General features: G+C 40.0%; 1 protein-coding gene across 1 annotated transcript in view; it reads left to right on the top strand.

Annotated features, from left to right (window-relative positions):
• LOC149792412 (uncharacterized) overlaps positions 1 to 16,867 on the top strand; it is a 29,471-nt gene that overhangs the window by 1,570 nt on the left and 11,034 nt on the right. The window lies entirely within an intron of this gene.

Here is a 16,867-nt window from a genome sequence, read left to right as displayed (position 1 = left end):
CACACAGACTGACATTTTTATGATTGACAGTTCGATCAAATGACCAGAGTCCGTCGCCATCCAATCGGGATGCGTTGTAGGTGGGACTTGATTCGAGAAACTGACATAAGACTGGTACAAGCCTGAAATTCGTCAGTTGGTGTTTAAGAGTCGCAGTGACACACACTCCGTTAGCCATTCGTAAAAATTGGCGGAATTTAGGAAATTCATGAAATAGCTTCGATCAGGAAGCTTTCGGGGGACGAAAGAATTTCAGAGAATTTCGGGGGACGAGAGAAGTTCAGAGAATTTCGGGTGACCTCAAGGGATATCGTCAAGGGTTCCGGATACTAGAAGAGGAACCGGAAGTCAAGATAACGGAAGGAACAAGGATTATAGAAGAGGAAGCGGAAGTGGAGATCACGAAAGGAGAGAAAGACAAGGGAACGAAGAGATTTAGATGAGTAGCACTCAAGAAGGGAAAAATCTCCTCACACTGTGAACTCAAATGATGATCAAAGGGATCATTGGGTGAAAGAGAGACATTGATTACTTTAAATTCTTTTAAATTTCATTTATTAAATTGTCATTGTTTAAATTTCATCTTTGTATTTCTTTTAATTTACTGTCGGCATTGCTGACTGGGGGCTCGTAGCCATAAATATATTTAGTCAATAAATAATATAGTGTCCAGAATTAACCTTCTGAATAAGGACCAGGGGAACTTCTCATAATTCGTTAAAGTCTATAAGAAGAACCCCACCCCTAGACAACCACTACATCCCCACAGTGGGCGCTTCGTCCGGGATATGAATTAGACATATATATTATTTTGGGACTTAAAGTTATTGGTAGAAGTATTAGTGAACAGTGTGAGATATTTTCCATTCTTTGTATTTGAAATTTTGTGATTTTCTCATCTTGTATTTTTATTGTCATATGTGCAGGCTTTGTAGATCTTCCATTCATAGCAGTACGTGTGAAGCAGATATCGAACAAATATCTTACCTGAACGAAACTAGTTGTTGTCGACAGGTAAGTATTTAAACTGGTATTACAAATATCTGTATATTGTTTGAATTTGAGACAAGGTATCACTTTACATTAATATAATGGCTACCGAACGACAAATGATAAAGGAATACCGCGCCATGGGGTCGGAAGATCTTGGATACGAGGGAGATCGCCTGGCAACCTTTATAGAAGAAAGGATCAAGGAATGGAAGGCCGAAAAAGCAGCGGAAAGAGAAGCCCAGAGAGAACTAGCCAAGATAGCAGCGGACCAAGAGTTAGCCAAGATAGCCGCGGACCGAGAAGCAGCGGACCGAGACGCCCAGAAAGAGCTGGAGCTAGCCAGACTCGCTCACACTCTGGAGATGGAAAAGGTCAGAGTTGAAGTTAGGACCAACGGACGGGACGACGCCAGTACAAGCTCTGGAACAACCGGCCGACCTTTCATCGACCACCGGATAGTCCAGATCAACATGTCACGCTTCAATGATAGGGAGGAGGCTATTGACGATTTTCTCGTCCAGTTTGAGAAACTCGCACGCGCTCATCAGGTCCCTGAACAGCACTGGGCCCTTAATGTCTCAGCCTTTTTGCAAGGTGCAGCTCGGGAAGTCTACCACGGCTTAACTGCAGAAGAGGCTGATGACTACACTGCCCTCAAGAAGGCGCTTCTCTGCCATTATCGGCTGACCGCCGAGACTTACCGGAAACTTTTCCGGGACTCGGTGAAAAAGGTAACAGAGACCCACTCTCAATTCCACAACCGTGTTCGAGGTTTATTTGAGAAGTGGATGAAAATGGCCGAAGTCGAACGCACGTACGAAGGGCTACGCGAGGTAATACTCAAGGAACATGTCCTGGGTACTTACCGTCGCGAGTTGACAGTTTTCTTAGCAGAAAGAGAACACCGGACGCTCGAAGAGATCGCTAACATGGCGGAGCGATACGAGCAGGCGCACTCGAAGAGTGGAGGTTCCGGGGTTGCTGACCGACCCCGACCCTCTGAGTCGCGTCGTATGGGGGAGGTTGAGCCGGCTGTCCGTAACCGTCAGGGCGACGGGAAGGTCGGAGGGGCACCTACAGGTAGGGCTGCCGCCTATCGACCTGGACAGGCCTCACCCACGAAACCAGGACTTGCAAGTCGGCGAGGGCCGCCGACATGTTTTAATTGCAAGCGCCTGGGGCATTTTGCCAGGGACTGTCCCAAGGGCAGGCAGACCCAGGTGAATGTCGTAGCTAAGAAGGAATGTGTGCCGGAAGCGAGTCGCAACCCAGCCAACCTTGCGGCCGCAACTGTCAATGGTGACGGCGCCACCATCTTGTATGACACTGGGTGCAGCGTCCCCGCGCTTGTCGACAAGAAATATGTCAAGCCGGAGGACTATACAGGGGAGGTAATAGAAGTTCAGTACGCGAACTGCGCGCGTGACTCATTACCAGTAGCTGTCATTGACCTCGATTCACCATACGTGAATTGGAAAATTGAAGCTGCTTGCTTGGAGGGGCTATCACATGACGTCATATTGGGTTGCCGTTATGTGTTACCCCAGCCGAACCCCGAAACCTGCACACCTATGCCAGTGAGTGCTGTTGAAACCAGGGCCATGAGTCGACAGCCGAAACAAAAGCCAATCCAAGTTACATCGACACCAGTTAGTAATGTTATTCCAGCGGAGTTAAGGAAGCTGCAACAGGAGGACGCAACTCTGGCGCAGTTGCACAAACACGCAGAAGCGGGAACAGAAAGGGAAACTCCGAACGGCGCGGTGAAGTTTGTCTACAAGAAGGGAATCTTGTATCGCCACGCCAGGAAACACAACGAACACTTCAAGCAAGTCGTCGTGCCAAAGGAAAAGCGTTGCGAAGTACTGAAACTTGCACACGAGAGTCTCATGGGTGGACACATGGGAATTGCTAAGACGCGTGACCGTCTTGTAAAAGAGTTTTACTGGCCAGGGGTCCAGGGAGACGTAAAACGGTTCTGTCTCTCCTGTGACAAATGCCAGAGAATGGCACCGAAAACGGATCAGCGACCCATCCCTTTGGGGAGTACGCCCCTTATCGATGAACCAGTTAGACGTGTTGCCATGGATTTAATCGGACCGATAAAACCCGCGTCTGCGCACGGAAATCGATATATTTTAACGGTTGTCGATTATGCTACACGCTATCCGGAGGCTGTTGCGTTGCGTAACATTGACACGGAAACCGTCGCGGAAGCTCTGTTTGCGATCTGGTCAAGAGTCGGAGTGCCCGACGAGATCTTGACCGATCAAGGAACACAATTTATGAGTCGTGTGATGGCGGAGGTGAATCGTCTCATGTCGATTAAACACCTCACGACTACACCGTATCACCCCCAATGTAACGGATTGGTCGAACGGTTTAATGGGACCTTGAAAAACACGCTCAAGAAATTGTGCGAAGGCCGCCCCAAGGATTGGGACCGGTATATTCCGGCCATGCTTTTTGCATACCGGGAAGTACCGCAAGCGAGTCTGGGGTTCTCTCCCTTTGAACTCTTGTACGGGAGAACCGTACGCGGCCCAATCGCCGTACTGAGACAGCTGTGGACAGACGACCACGCTGTAGAGGAAGTACGCACTACCTACCAGTACGTCGCGGACTTGCGCAACAAACTGGAAGAGGTTTGTTCTCTCGCGCAAGAAAATCTCAAACGAGCTAAGGCGCAACAGGCGAAAAATTACAATAAGCGCGCAAAACCACGTCAGTTTGAGGTAGGGGACAAAGTGTTGTTGTTGTTGCCCCAGGAACACAACAAGTTGCAAGTTTCCTGGAGGGGTCCATACGTCGTCACCAAGAAGGTCGGAGGTCAAACCTACCGGATACAGCTACCGACGAAAGAGAAATTGTACCATGCCAATTTGCTCAAGAGGTACCGGGAAAGGGAGACCGCCAGCGATTTTGTTGTCGCAGCGATAGTCACCGAGGATATCGAAGGCGATACGGAAGGTGCTAACACTGTCCTGAGCTGTCCATTAACGAGGGCCGAGACTCCGTCGGACGTGGAGTGTGACCCCATGTTAACTGAAGGGCAGCGGAACGAGATAGAGACCTTGCTGGCCGGATATTCCGACGTGCTAACAGAAAAACCCGGGAGGACGACGCTTGTCGAGTTCGGGTTAAAGATGGTGGACGACCGACCAGTTCAGCGTAAACCCTACCCCTTGCCCCACGCGAAACGACAAGTTGTAAGGGAAGAAATCGAGCAGATGATTGCTCTAGGAGTAATCGAACCTGCCGACTCTCCGTACAGCTCACCAGTAGTCTTAGTGCAGAAGAAGGACGGCACCCATCGGTTCTGCGTCGACTACCGGAAGCTGAATCAGGTGACAGAATTTCAAGTTGAAATGCTACCTGACCCCGAACATATCTTCGCTTCGGTCTCGAAAGCGAAATATTTTTCCAAACTGGATTTGTCCAAGGGGTATTGGCAAATTCCGGTAAGGAAAGAAGACCGACCGAAGCTTGCTTTTGCTACTCCCGACGGGACATACCAATGGTTGGTGATGCCGTTCGGGGTACAAAACGCGCCCAGCGTCTTTACCAGAATGATGCGGAAGTTGTTGGAGCCCTTGCGCGATAGGGGTGTCCACAACTTCATGGATGACCTCTTGTTAGCTACAGAGACATGGGGTGAACACCTCGCTCTGTTAGCTGACGTTTTGGAGCGGCTACGTCAGGAGGGCTTGACAGCCCGCCCTTCCAAAGGTCACCTTGGTTTCAGGACATTAGACTATTTAGGACATACCCTGAGCCAAGGCACGCTGTCTCCAGAGAAGTCGAAGGTGGAGCAGTTGAGAAACGCCGCACGCCCCACCACGAAAACGGAAGTGAGGTCATTCCTGGGACTGGCCGGATATTACCGGAGGTATGTCGCTAATTTCAGCGCGATTGCGGGCCCGTTGTCTGACCTAACCAAGAAACGGACCCCGAGTAAGTTCGTTTGGACAGATGCGTGTGAGCACGCATTCCAAACGCTAAAGGATAGACTTACATCCGACGCAGTTGTTCGTCTACCGGACTTGGATAAAGAATTCGTTCTGCGCACCGATGCATGCGACACGGGACTGGGAGCAGTACTGCTCCAGGAGCATGACAAGACGCTTTTTCCTGTCGCATACGGCAGCCGAAAGTTGTCTGCTGCCGAGAAGAATTACTCAGTATCGGAGAGGGAATGTCTTGGAATCGTGTTCGGCATATCACGGTTCGAGCGATACCTATATGGACGTAAGTTCATATTGGAGACCGACCACCAACCACTCGCCTATCTGGCGCAGGCAAAGTTGTCCAATGGTCGATTGATGCGATGGTCGCTGTTTTTACAGCAGTACCAGATGCAGATCAGATACGTGAAAGGATCTGAAAACGTAGGCGCAGATTTCATGAGTAGAAGCGCCGAAATGATATAGATCATTTGTTATATTTTCGTGTTCATACTCAGTTTAGCATTTAGTTCATTTGCTGATTTTGTTCTTTATATCGTGTAACACTTTTGCTTTTTTAGTTTGAGTGAATAAAATCCTGATTTTATTCTCAAGCGTGGGGGGATGTGATGTTTTACCCCAACCCCTTGTATTATACATGTATTTATAAGTCTGTAAGTGGAGCCAGGTAAGCTTTGTTTTTCCAAGTGCCTAAGTTGGCTAATCCTCTTACGTAACCCAGTCTTTGTTTGAGCTCTTGAGTGGAAATCTGGCGGGAATCTTTGTACATGGGAACACGTGACGTAGACAACTTCAAAGAGCCGGAAGCCGACAATGGTAGGCTGGACAGTACATGGGGACACACAGACTGACATTTTTATGATTGACAGTTCGATCAAATGACCAGAGTCCGTCGCCATCCAATCGGGATGCGTTGTAGGTGGGACTTGATTCGAGAAACTGACATAAGACTGGTACAAGCCTGAAATTCGTCAGTTGGTGTTTAAGAGTCGCAGTGACACACACTCCGTTAGCCATTCGTAAAAATTGGCGGAATTTAGGAAATTCATGAAATAGCTTCGATCAGGAAGCTTTCGGGGGACGAAAGAATTTCAGAGAATTTCGGGGGACGAGAGAAGTTCAGAGAATTTCGGGTGACCTCAAGGGATATCGTCAAGGGTTCCGGATACTAGAAGAGGAACCGGAAGTCAAGATAACGGAAGGAACAAGGATTATAGAAGAGGAAGCGGAAGTGGAGATCACGAAAGGAGAGAAAGACAAGGGAACGAAGAGATTTAGATGAGTAGCACTCAAGAAGGGAAAAATCTCCTCACACTGTGAACTCAAATGATGATCAAAGGGATCATTGGGTGAAAGAGAGACATTGATTACTTTAAATTCTTTTAAATTTCATTTATTAAATTGTCATTGTTTAAATTTCATCTTTGTATTTCTTTTAATTTACTGTCGGCATTGCTGACTGGGGGCTCGTAGCCATAAATATATTTAGTCAATAAATAATATAGTGTCCAGAATTAACCTTCTGAATAAGGACCAGGGGAACTTCTCATAATTCGTTAAAGTCTATAAGAAGAACCCCACCCCTAGACAACCACTACACCCCCACAGTCAACCTCATGCAAAAAAGTGTAAGCTTTTTCGATTGTTGATTTGGGTCGAGTTTTGTGGACTTTGGATACCTTTTGTCAAGTTTTTGCAGCATGTGCCAATGCATGCTTGAGGCCACCTGGACTTGTATCATTGCTTATTTATTTATATAACCATATGAATAAACATACACGTTGCATTGTTAAGTATTGACACAACTCCCTGTGATTGAAGTACTGTGTCATGCGTCTCAGTCAACTTATTTATACAACTCCCTGTGATTGAAGTACTGTGTCATGCGTTTCAGTCAACTTATTTATACAACTCCCTGTGACTGAAGTACTGTGTCATGCGTCTCAGTCAACTTATTTATACAACTCCATGTGATTGAAGTACTGTGTCATGCGTCTCAGTCAACTAATCATGTCATTTAATATGTCAAATTAGGAATATTAAATTAATACCTAATCCCGTAGACGAATAAATTGTGTAATCATGCATAAATGCACAACAAATTCATCAACGCAACTCTGAACAGCAATTGTTTTGTGGTCTATTCGTATATTTTCATTTAACGTTTGATGTTCAGCTTCCCCATAGTTTTGTGTTTTGGTAGTTCATAAAAGGGCACCATTTAACCTTTAACTTCGCTATTGTTTTGTGGCTGATGGGTTAATATGACCGAGTGGGACTTCTTGCCAGACGTCTTCGGCATGTTGCCCACGTGCTAGACATCACTTTAAACTGAGACACCGTAGATATCGTAGCGATATGATTGAATGAACGTTTTTAATGCTACGTTAAAAATCCAAATGACACACACACACACACACACACACACACACACACACACACACATCTCCTCCATGTCTTATCACATTTTTTCTGTACACACTGCCTAAAGGTATTTTTACAGTCAAGCGAATAAAGATTAATCGTTATAACATGTTTCAAGAAACATGTAATTGTCGACTTAATTAACAGGTAGCACAGATAAACAGCAATACAAGGAAATACAATTTATAAGGCAGGTTACAATTTAGGCGGATGTGAAGCCAGGCTTAATGACCTATTACCCTAAATAGGACAGTGTCTTAAACCTACGGACAAACTATGAAGCATGTATACTTTTTTAAAACATGTAGAATTAACTGAAGACGATGTTCCTGGACGAAATTACCTTACAGCCTAATAAAAAACCACTCTGTTGTAAATTTAAAAGGGTAATTACAAGGTAATCTCCTTACAAGTGGATCGAAGTAACTTTATATTTCTTTTAATAATTTAGGATATCGTCCTATAATACATGCAAAAAACATATCGCTATATTGGAGCACAGTGCACTTGTCATAATATAACTGTCATGTTAAGTACAAGTTTTTGTCTAAAAGGGATATAAAATGGGGACTTTGAGACAAATCAAGCCACATAATTTTATTCATATGGAATGGCACACTGACGTTTATTATAACATTTTTTGTTGTTGTAATGTCTTGGTAATTTTTTTAAAATGCAGTTTTCGTCATGAACTATGTTATATATCATTACCATATATTTTATGCTTGATTTTTGTCTGTGATTGAGGGTACAGTATCTGCCTACCTGACTTTTGTAATTTATTAAAGATATTTACTAAAGGTTTAGTTCATTGCTACTTTGGTATGTTCTGGGAAAGAACATGTTGAGAATAGTCCATAGTTTTTTTTCAGAAAATGCTACTGCGAGTTAGGTCAAGGGTATATAAAGGGTTCTGGGTACAAATTGATTCATTCCTATCTCAAGATAAGTCTGTAGAATCATTTTTAGTTGTATTCAGATATAATGAGAAGAAATAATTATTTAAATTAATCTATGGAATTGAAAAGTGCTCATTTACTTTTGGATTAAACACTACTTTGAGATTACTGAGGACTTATTCAAAGACAAATTGGATTGTATCATTGTGGTACAGGAACACGTTAAATTGCCACTGGCACATCACATCAGCACATTGGTAAATCTGCACATTCAATACTATTGGTACATCATCACATTCAAAACTGTTGGAATTCATTCGGAACATTATATATATTTTTGAACTTTTGATAGGACATTTAGGATTATTTGGGATTTGATTCACAATGCTGTGTCTTTTGAATTTTCACCTTGTATACAGGGAGATAAATTATTTGTTGAATTTTACTTGAATTGTTGGTTTCACTTCTCTGTTACTTAGTTGGAAACCTATAATCGTAACAACTATTTTTTTGCGGGCGTGTGGGGTGGGGAACAGAAGTTGCAAAACAACTTTCTGAATGAAAGTCACCTTCGTATCTACCAGCCTCAGTATCAGCTTTATGGCTAGAACATTTAAATATAGAAAAGTCCAGATGAATGTAAAGACCTATGTTTTGTAATTGACCGTTATCCCAAATCCAGTGACATTTATTTTATAAACAACATAATCCATAGCTAATATTCTCTAAGATTATTTATTTAATATTCATGTAATTATTAATGGTAGTAAACATGTTTATTTGAATCTGAGTCTAGGACATCAGTTTTCCACTTGGAAATTCCTACACTTGTTGACATCTTTGATTGTTTTAGAGAGGAGACTGGCTTATTCCCTCTATTATTGTGTCTTAGCTTTTTATTTCAATGTTGTTTACTTCAAATATTGGCCGCTCCGGTAGCCTAAGTCGTTAGAGCGTCCCCCGCGGATGCTGGAGGTCGCGGGTTCGAACTCCGGCTGAGTCATACCAAAGACTTATAAAAATGGCACTATCAGTTTCCTCGCATGGCACTCAGTATTCAGAGGTTAGTGTTGGACTTGTCGTCTTTGCGTGTGGATAATGTAACTGGTTGGGACATGATACCATATATCTGCGGCATGATGCCCCAGTGCTAGACATCGCTATAAACTGCCACACTGTAGATATCGTCGCAGTTATGACTAAATTTGTTAAAGCTACGTTAAAAACCAAATCACGCACAAACATACTCGAAATATTAATATTTCTTGCTTTAACATTTATGGCGGAAAAAAGTGTTATTGTTGTGCTGAGTTTTTAATTTATTTAATCAAGTTATTATTCACTGGAATTACACAGTGCTAAATAGTATTCTTGGACTAAAACATTTTGTAAAAATTTCTAGTGAATTCAGAAAGTACATTTTGGATTATAGCATTGTGATACATCAAAGACTTAACACATCACCACATTCGAGGCCATCGGCACAATAACGCGTTTCGAGACTGCAGACACAAACACATTAAATATAGGAACTTATTCGGAACACTACCTGAATTAAAGTGGAACTTCATACATTTGGTCTTGGGTTAGAACTTTTAGGACTATTTGGGATTTAATTCACAATACTGCAAGCTCTTTAAAAAAATTTCACTTTGTATTCTTGGAAAAGAAATTATTTATTCCAATCAATAAACACTTCAGTAGTTACAATGAATTATTTAAATAATGCTTCATTTTAGAGTATATCTGAACACAGCTAAATAATTCGACAAGACTGAACTTAATATAGGAAAGAAAATTTTTATTTATAAGAAGTTATATAAAAAAACTTAAGACACAAGAAAATGACCAGGATGTCGGTCAAATTTCATTTCCAGAACTTTATAAGTTGCAAACGATGTAAGGTCGTTTACTTAAATTTTAATAAACAACATGAAAAAGATTAGGTAAGCTGTAGAATTTCCAAGGGAAAAACCAAGTTCCTGAGCCCGAACTCAAGTAAACATATTTTTAAAATAGACCTTAGTAAGTAGACCCAAACTCCTAACTTCAGTTACGGCCAAAGGTCAAGCACACAATACAAATTCAATATGCATAACACTAGTTAGATTCGGGATAGGAGATACCTGTAGTGGTCGATCCGGCCTAATTTAGGAAACTATCCAGTTGTTTGACGGTCATTTTTCCTTTTTTGGATTTTCATTTTTGGCAGGGGTGAGAGTGTTTAGGTCCCCTAATCTGCCCCTTTTCCGACATAGTCGACAAGTTCTGACAAAACAGTTACGTTAATCTTTGTAACCAATCGTTTTCTTTCTTATCAAGCTGTTAGTACCTACACCCCCGAGAAAAGTGAGATTTTATTTTGTATAAATCTGTCATTTTCTGAAGGTCGAATTGTAAGTGTTGGAGACGCAGTGTGTCATGTTTGGTAAAGACCACTAAAGCCGCCATGCAGCAAGACGATAACGGCAACAATATCAACTAGCTTTGCATATATCCATTCCCAAACAACCTTTATCATTATGGCTTCATTTGTACCGATTTTCGGAAATTTGAATATTCGGATCACTATTTCTCACTTGGTAATAAAAAAAAAAAGGGTTGTAATACGAAATGCCATCTATTTAGACAGCTCTTGCGCATGAATTTGGCCAAAGCTTCGCAATTTCCCGAAGAATTCGGATCCACCCCCCCCCCACTTTCATCGGTGAGCTGTGTCCTTAATGTACCTACATAGTTGCATATGATTTATTCTATCAGTTGTAACATTATTAGAGTTTGTTTCTTTGATGCAAATTACCACAGTCAATAAAAACTCATTTTGAGAATCCACAGTGGTGGATATTTTACACCGGCAAATGCGTGAAGGAGCCTGTCTAACTTTTACGGTGAAGCGTCGCTCTTCTTTTCTGCTATACTTAATTCATTTAATTCCAAAAATAGATATGAACCACTTTATGAGATATGTTATAAACCTTACAATATATATTTCTAAAAGAATGAACATGTAAGATATAGTATATACTTTATAAGATATCGCATATACTGTGTAATATATCGCATATACTTGATACAATATCTCGTATTTTATAAGATATCACTTATTCTTTTATAAGTAATCCTTTATATTTTGAGATATCGTATAAACGTTATAAAATATCGCATATACTTTATAAGACATCACATACTTTGAGTTATGCACTATAATGAATATCGTATAAATACATTATTTGAGATATCTTAATATGTCATATATACTATTTACAAGATCACATCATTTATAATTATAAAATTACGTATATCACTTATAATTTATGATATATCACATACTTGATATCACATGCACTTAATTAGATATCACGTATACTTTAAGAGCTATGCCCCATAATAAATAACATATCTTATGAACAAATTTTAAATTTCTTGTAAATTTGATATATTGCCTTACAAAGTTTAAAAAATCTGATAAAGTTTGCAGTAGATCCGCTCCGGTGGCCTAGTGGTTAGAGCGTCCGCTGCGGATGCGGGAGACCGTGGGTTCGATACCCGACCGAGTCATACCAAAGACTTACAAAAATGGTTCGAACAGCTGCCTCGCTAGGCACTCGGCATTAAGAGGTTAGTGTTAGGACTGGTCGGCCTGGTGTCAGGATAATGTGGCTGGGTGGGACATCATGCTACATGTCTGTGGCATGATGCCCCAATGCTAAACATCACTATAAACTGCCACACTGCAGACATTGTTGCGATATGACTGAAAAACTGTTAAAGCTACGTTAAAAATCCAAATCACACACACACACACACACACACACACACACACGCACGAGTTTATAATATATTACGTATACTTGATGATATATTGCATACACTTTGTAACAAGATAACCGGGTGGGATTTTTGGATTTACAACAGAACACTTTTGACGATGATATAAATACAATGTTTAATAATGGATGACTTGAATGAGCAACTAATTATGAAAATGTGAGTGTATATATAATCTAAATATTGGATTTAATTAGCACAGACTTGATGAAAAATATAAATAAATTAATTTAGCAAATACAAAGACAAGGAGTGAATGGTTCACAACGATTTGACAATGAAACGATGGATATAGTTTATTCAGGTAGTAAACGATGTAAACTTTTACTCATGTAGTAAAATGCATTCACTCAGGTAGCGAAATTATGGTGATAAAAAGTGGGACAGATATACAACTTATCTTTACAATCCCGAAAGATACACTGGCTTTTACGAACCCCAAAATTAGCCCACGGCTAACAAATTACATGTACGGAGATACACTCCGTCATCAGTACAAGGTTTCAGCTCCACGGCTGCTACAATCCAGCTTCACAGCTGCTATAGACTCCGGACACTCGGAACACTTCGGAAGACTCCTAACATTAGACCCTCTGGACATTAGACACCCCGGACATTACACACTCTGGTCACTTCAGACACAGACACATACACTCTAGTCACTCCAGACACAGACATTCTGGTCCCAGACATAGACACTCCGGGCACAGACACAGACTCTCTGGTCACAGACAGTAGATATTCCGGACACCCCGGACATTAGACAGTAGACAGGACGGACAAACCGGACATTAGACCCTCCAGACATTCCGTACACTGGACATTAGACATTCCGGACACCCGGACATCCCGGTCACAGACAACTCTACAGCTGAAGATGTGCAAGTCCTTGAAGCAGACTGCCCGCTGACAAGACTCTTTCATATTGTAAAGAAATGTACATACGGTGAGGTATTTTTTACACAGACAGTCTGTGCAATGTAGGCATTCGGTTCGTCCCATCGAGAGCACTTCGCACGTGCGGCATGGGATGAACCGAACTCACTATTTCGAAATACGACACACTCTACATAAATCACCCTCGGGTATCGTTGTACACAAAAAACGAAACTCGAGTACATGTATTCAATAAATAAAAGTTTAATTCCGCGACACACTTTATAAGATAACACTTATACTTATAATATATCACATATGCTTGATAAGATATGACATACGCTTTATAAGATGTCACGTATACTTTATGAGCTATGCACCTAAAACAAATTATTTGAAATATCCTTTAAATTTGACAAATGCCTTACAAAGTTTGTAAAATATATCATCAAGTTTACAGTAGATCGTTTAAACTATATAAGATATCTTATTTTAATTTGCTTCATAAATATCATATATACTATATAAGATATCATAAATGGTTGATAAAATTGCTCCCACATTTATGAGTTATATAACTGTTTTATATACTTGCATACAGATCAATGCACTATCTTATGTTAGTAAATTATGAATATATACACACAAAATTTAATAATCCGGGAAATGTTAGAACACAAAAATTCTGCCACTACACCAGATTGGTCATTTTTGGATGGAAAGAAATACACGTGCAGTCTGAAATCTAAGCCAGGTCCCAAAAAGGCCGGGTTATGGTATTTTCGCTTGTATATCCAATGCGGAACGTAGTACTCTTTGTGGAATGTAATACTTTTTAGGGAATGCAATAATCTACAAGGAGTAATTTATATGGAATGTAACAAGATCCCATGAGTACACATTTACTGATAACCTCATGATACAAAAGAAGTCTGTAATATTATCGGTTTTAAGTTTTTATGACAAAACAATAACTAAATAAATGAATAACTAAATAGACAAATAAATAAATAGATATAAATAAATAAATAAATAAATAAATAAAATTAGCTTATTTATGCAAGAGATCTATTCTTTTCAGCATTTATATTACCTATCAATGAGTACAGCTGCACAGAAAATGGGCTCATGCAAGCAAAAATGTGCATGTAATCAATTTCAAAGTTGTGCAGCTAAAATATATTATTCTACAATGCACGTTTAATCATCAGGTAATCCTATGGATGACTAGCATGTACCAAACTAAATGAGCTGTACTTTGTATAAATTAATTGTTAATATGGACTGATTCAATTTAGATGTTAAATTAAGTATTCAGTTGATGTAAAATATCTTATAATGGTTGCAAATTGTGAAACAATTTGTAACCTAATTTGTATAAGCTATCAAAATAAGTTTATGAAAAATCTGAATTAATATTATTACGTAATTTTTTAGATATTAAAAAATTCTTATAATCTTTTTACCATATATTCAAAGTAACAGATGATAACTTTTATAAGATATCTTTAAAAATATTTATTTTATAAACAGTATACATTCGGATGTCCAAAACATTTCGTAAGAAATCTTCTATACTTTGTCTTAAATATATTTAGTATAACTTACATGCTGAAACATGTAATAAAAAATATAAAGTGTAGGAGATATCTTGTTATATGTTATAAAAGGTATAATAAATTATAAAAATGATTCCTCTTTTCGAATAAATATTTATCTCACTTTCTATACTTCTTGCGTATTTATTTTAGGGACACATTATAGCTATTTCCCTTTTAGTTTACTGTTTCTTGCCTATTAAATGTTAAATGCCAACACAACAGTTTTTCTGTTTTAATTGTTTGTCTTGTCAATGTTTTGTATTTGCCTTTGAAAAAAACTCATTAAGAGTGGAAAACGCTCAGGCTAATTAGATACTAGTTTTGCACTGTTAGTAGTCAGTTTATTACATTTGTCTTAATCAATCCCTGACACACGTGATCCCTTGCTGGATCCAGTGCACTTGAAAGGACTGTTATTCGCCATATGATTTGTATTCTTTATATATAACTGAAAATGTGCCGAAATATATCTCAGATAAAGAAGTTACAGAATAATTCAATCTGAAACAGATGTTCTGTTGGGGTCAAGAAATCATTCACGATCACGTATAGCTGTTCCATTTGCTGCGCTTCCTTGTAAATTAAGAAACAAAAGTGACTAATTTAACAAATCAACTGTCAATTAGTAAATCTGGTCTCGAAAAATGAGTTTACCTATTTGTGATAAGGCAAAACCATGAACCTGTAGGCGTTAACTGGGGATGTATTACACCATGCTAAGAGCCACTTCGGGGGGCCCCCGAGTGGCCGAGTTGTATAAAGCGCTCACCGTTCCGGATCTCTGCCATCTCACCTCTGTCTGCGTGGGTTCGAGTCTCAGGTTCGTCTGACGTGGGTACGTCAGAAAGCTTGCCAGTAGCTTCACGTGGGTCGGTGGTTCTTCCCAGGGTTTTCCAGGGTTCTTCCTCCACCAGTTATACTGGCCGCCATGTATAGCCTATCTTGTGTTGAAAATGGCGTTAAACCCTACCAGAACAACAACTAAGAGCCAATTCAAATAAATTTATAATTTGTTAGGCGTTTCTGCTAACACAGTCTCCACAGATATATACACATATACGCTAAGACCAACTCCACAGAAAGATATGATTTACTGTGCATACGGAGAAATCTGGTGTCCGTCCTATGGATTTAACTGAGAACTCCTTAATATGGACAATTTATTCTGTTATCAAAGTTTGTTTTAAGAACAAAAATTATTCCTAAAAAATTTAGATTTATGTAAAATATTCACGTAGCTGTCCTCATTTTCTTGCTTCGTGCCACATGCTTATGTTACCAAATTCGCGGTGAGTTTCATTGACGGTTTCGAAATCGACAGTATCAGCTGTATCCACAAGCAATCTGTCATTAGCAGCCAAATTTCGAGTGCAAAATTGACCCTTCAAGACAGGTGGCTACTAAATGAAGCTTTTCTACAAAATTTTGGTTCCGGTGACATCGTAAGCTCTTTAAAACAAGTGGCTGTTTAATAGGATTAGCATTAAGGCAGGTTAAATTGTATGTATGTATGTATGTATGTATGTATGTCTGTATGTGAACGAAAGGTATGACTTCTAATAACGAGTTCTGTCAGAGCTATGCCAAAGGGACCCGTCCTAGAGGCGAGCTTTTCTTGTAACGCGTATGATCTGAACAGTTGTCCAGATGCAAAATGCTTTCTGGCTTTAAATTTCTGTTTTGTTTTCCTCAAAATTTACTCCGTGTGAGTACTTCGGCAGGTAAATCAACAGTCAGAGCAAAGAAACAATAGTCGGCGTAAGGGTCTGTGGAAATCCTTTGACGCCAAAATGGCTAATTCAGAAAGGGAAAATATTCATACCTTACAAGGTTTCGAAGGATAGAAAGAAAAAAAAAAGATAAAGCAAGAGACTCTGAGACATTTTTATTGAATGAGTTCAGAATTGCAAGCAGCTTAAGATTTTGTGGGTTCTTTCTTCTGCTTTTAATGAAGATGTATAAATTCATTTTCCGAATCAAATAGCTTGGATAATTATCTTTGGTCGTTATTTGCTGCTTGTTTAGCAATTTACACCATATACACAGAAGTAGTACAACCGTAAACTCTTAATTATTGTTGTTATTGACACGTGGGCCTCAAATGTATAGAGAGAAATCCTTCCGACACTTTCCACCTCCCCAATCGGTAGATGTATTATGTCCGTCTGTACACGTATGACGTAATCTGTTGTCTTAGAATTTGCCTATTTCAGCTTTCTATTATTAGAGACGAAAGAGAATGTTGGTTTTGATTCTTAGGACGAGCTCCGAAATAGAATTA

This window comes from Sinohyriopsis cumingii, chromosome 9, assembly GCF_028554795.1.
Source record: "Sinohyriopsis cumingii isolate HCF-2022 chromosome 9, ASM2855479v2, whole genome shotgun sequence".
Classification (NCBI taxonomy): Eukaryota; Metazoa; Mollusca; class Bivalvia; order Unionida; family Unionidae; genus Sinohyriopsis; species Sinohyriopsis cumingii.
The sequence above is the reverse complement of the archived record's forward strand: the minus strand, read 5'-3'. Positions and strand labels throughout refer to the sequence as shown.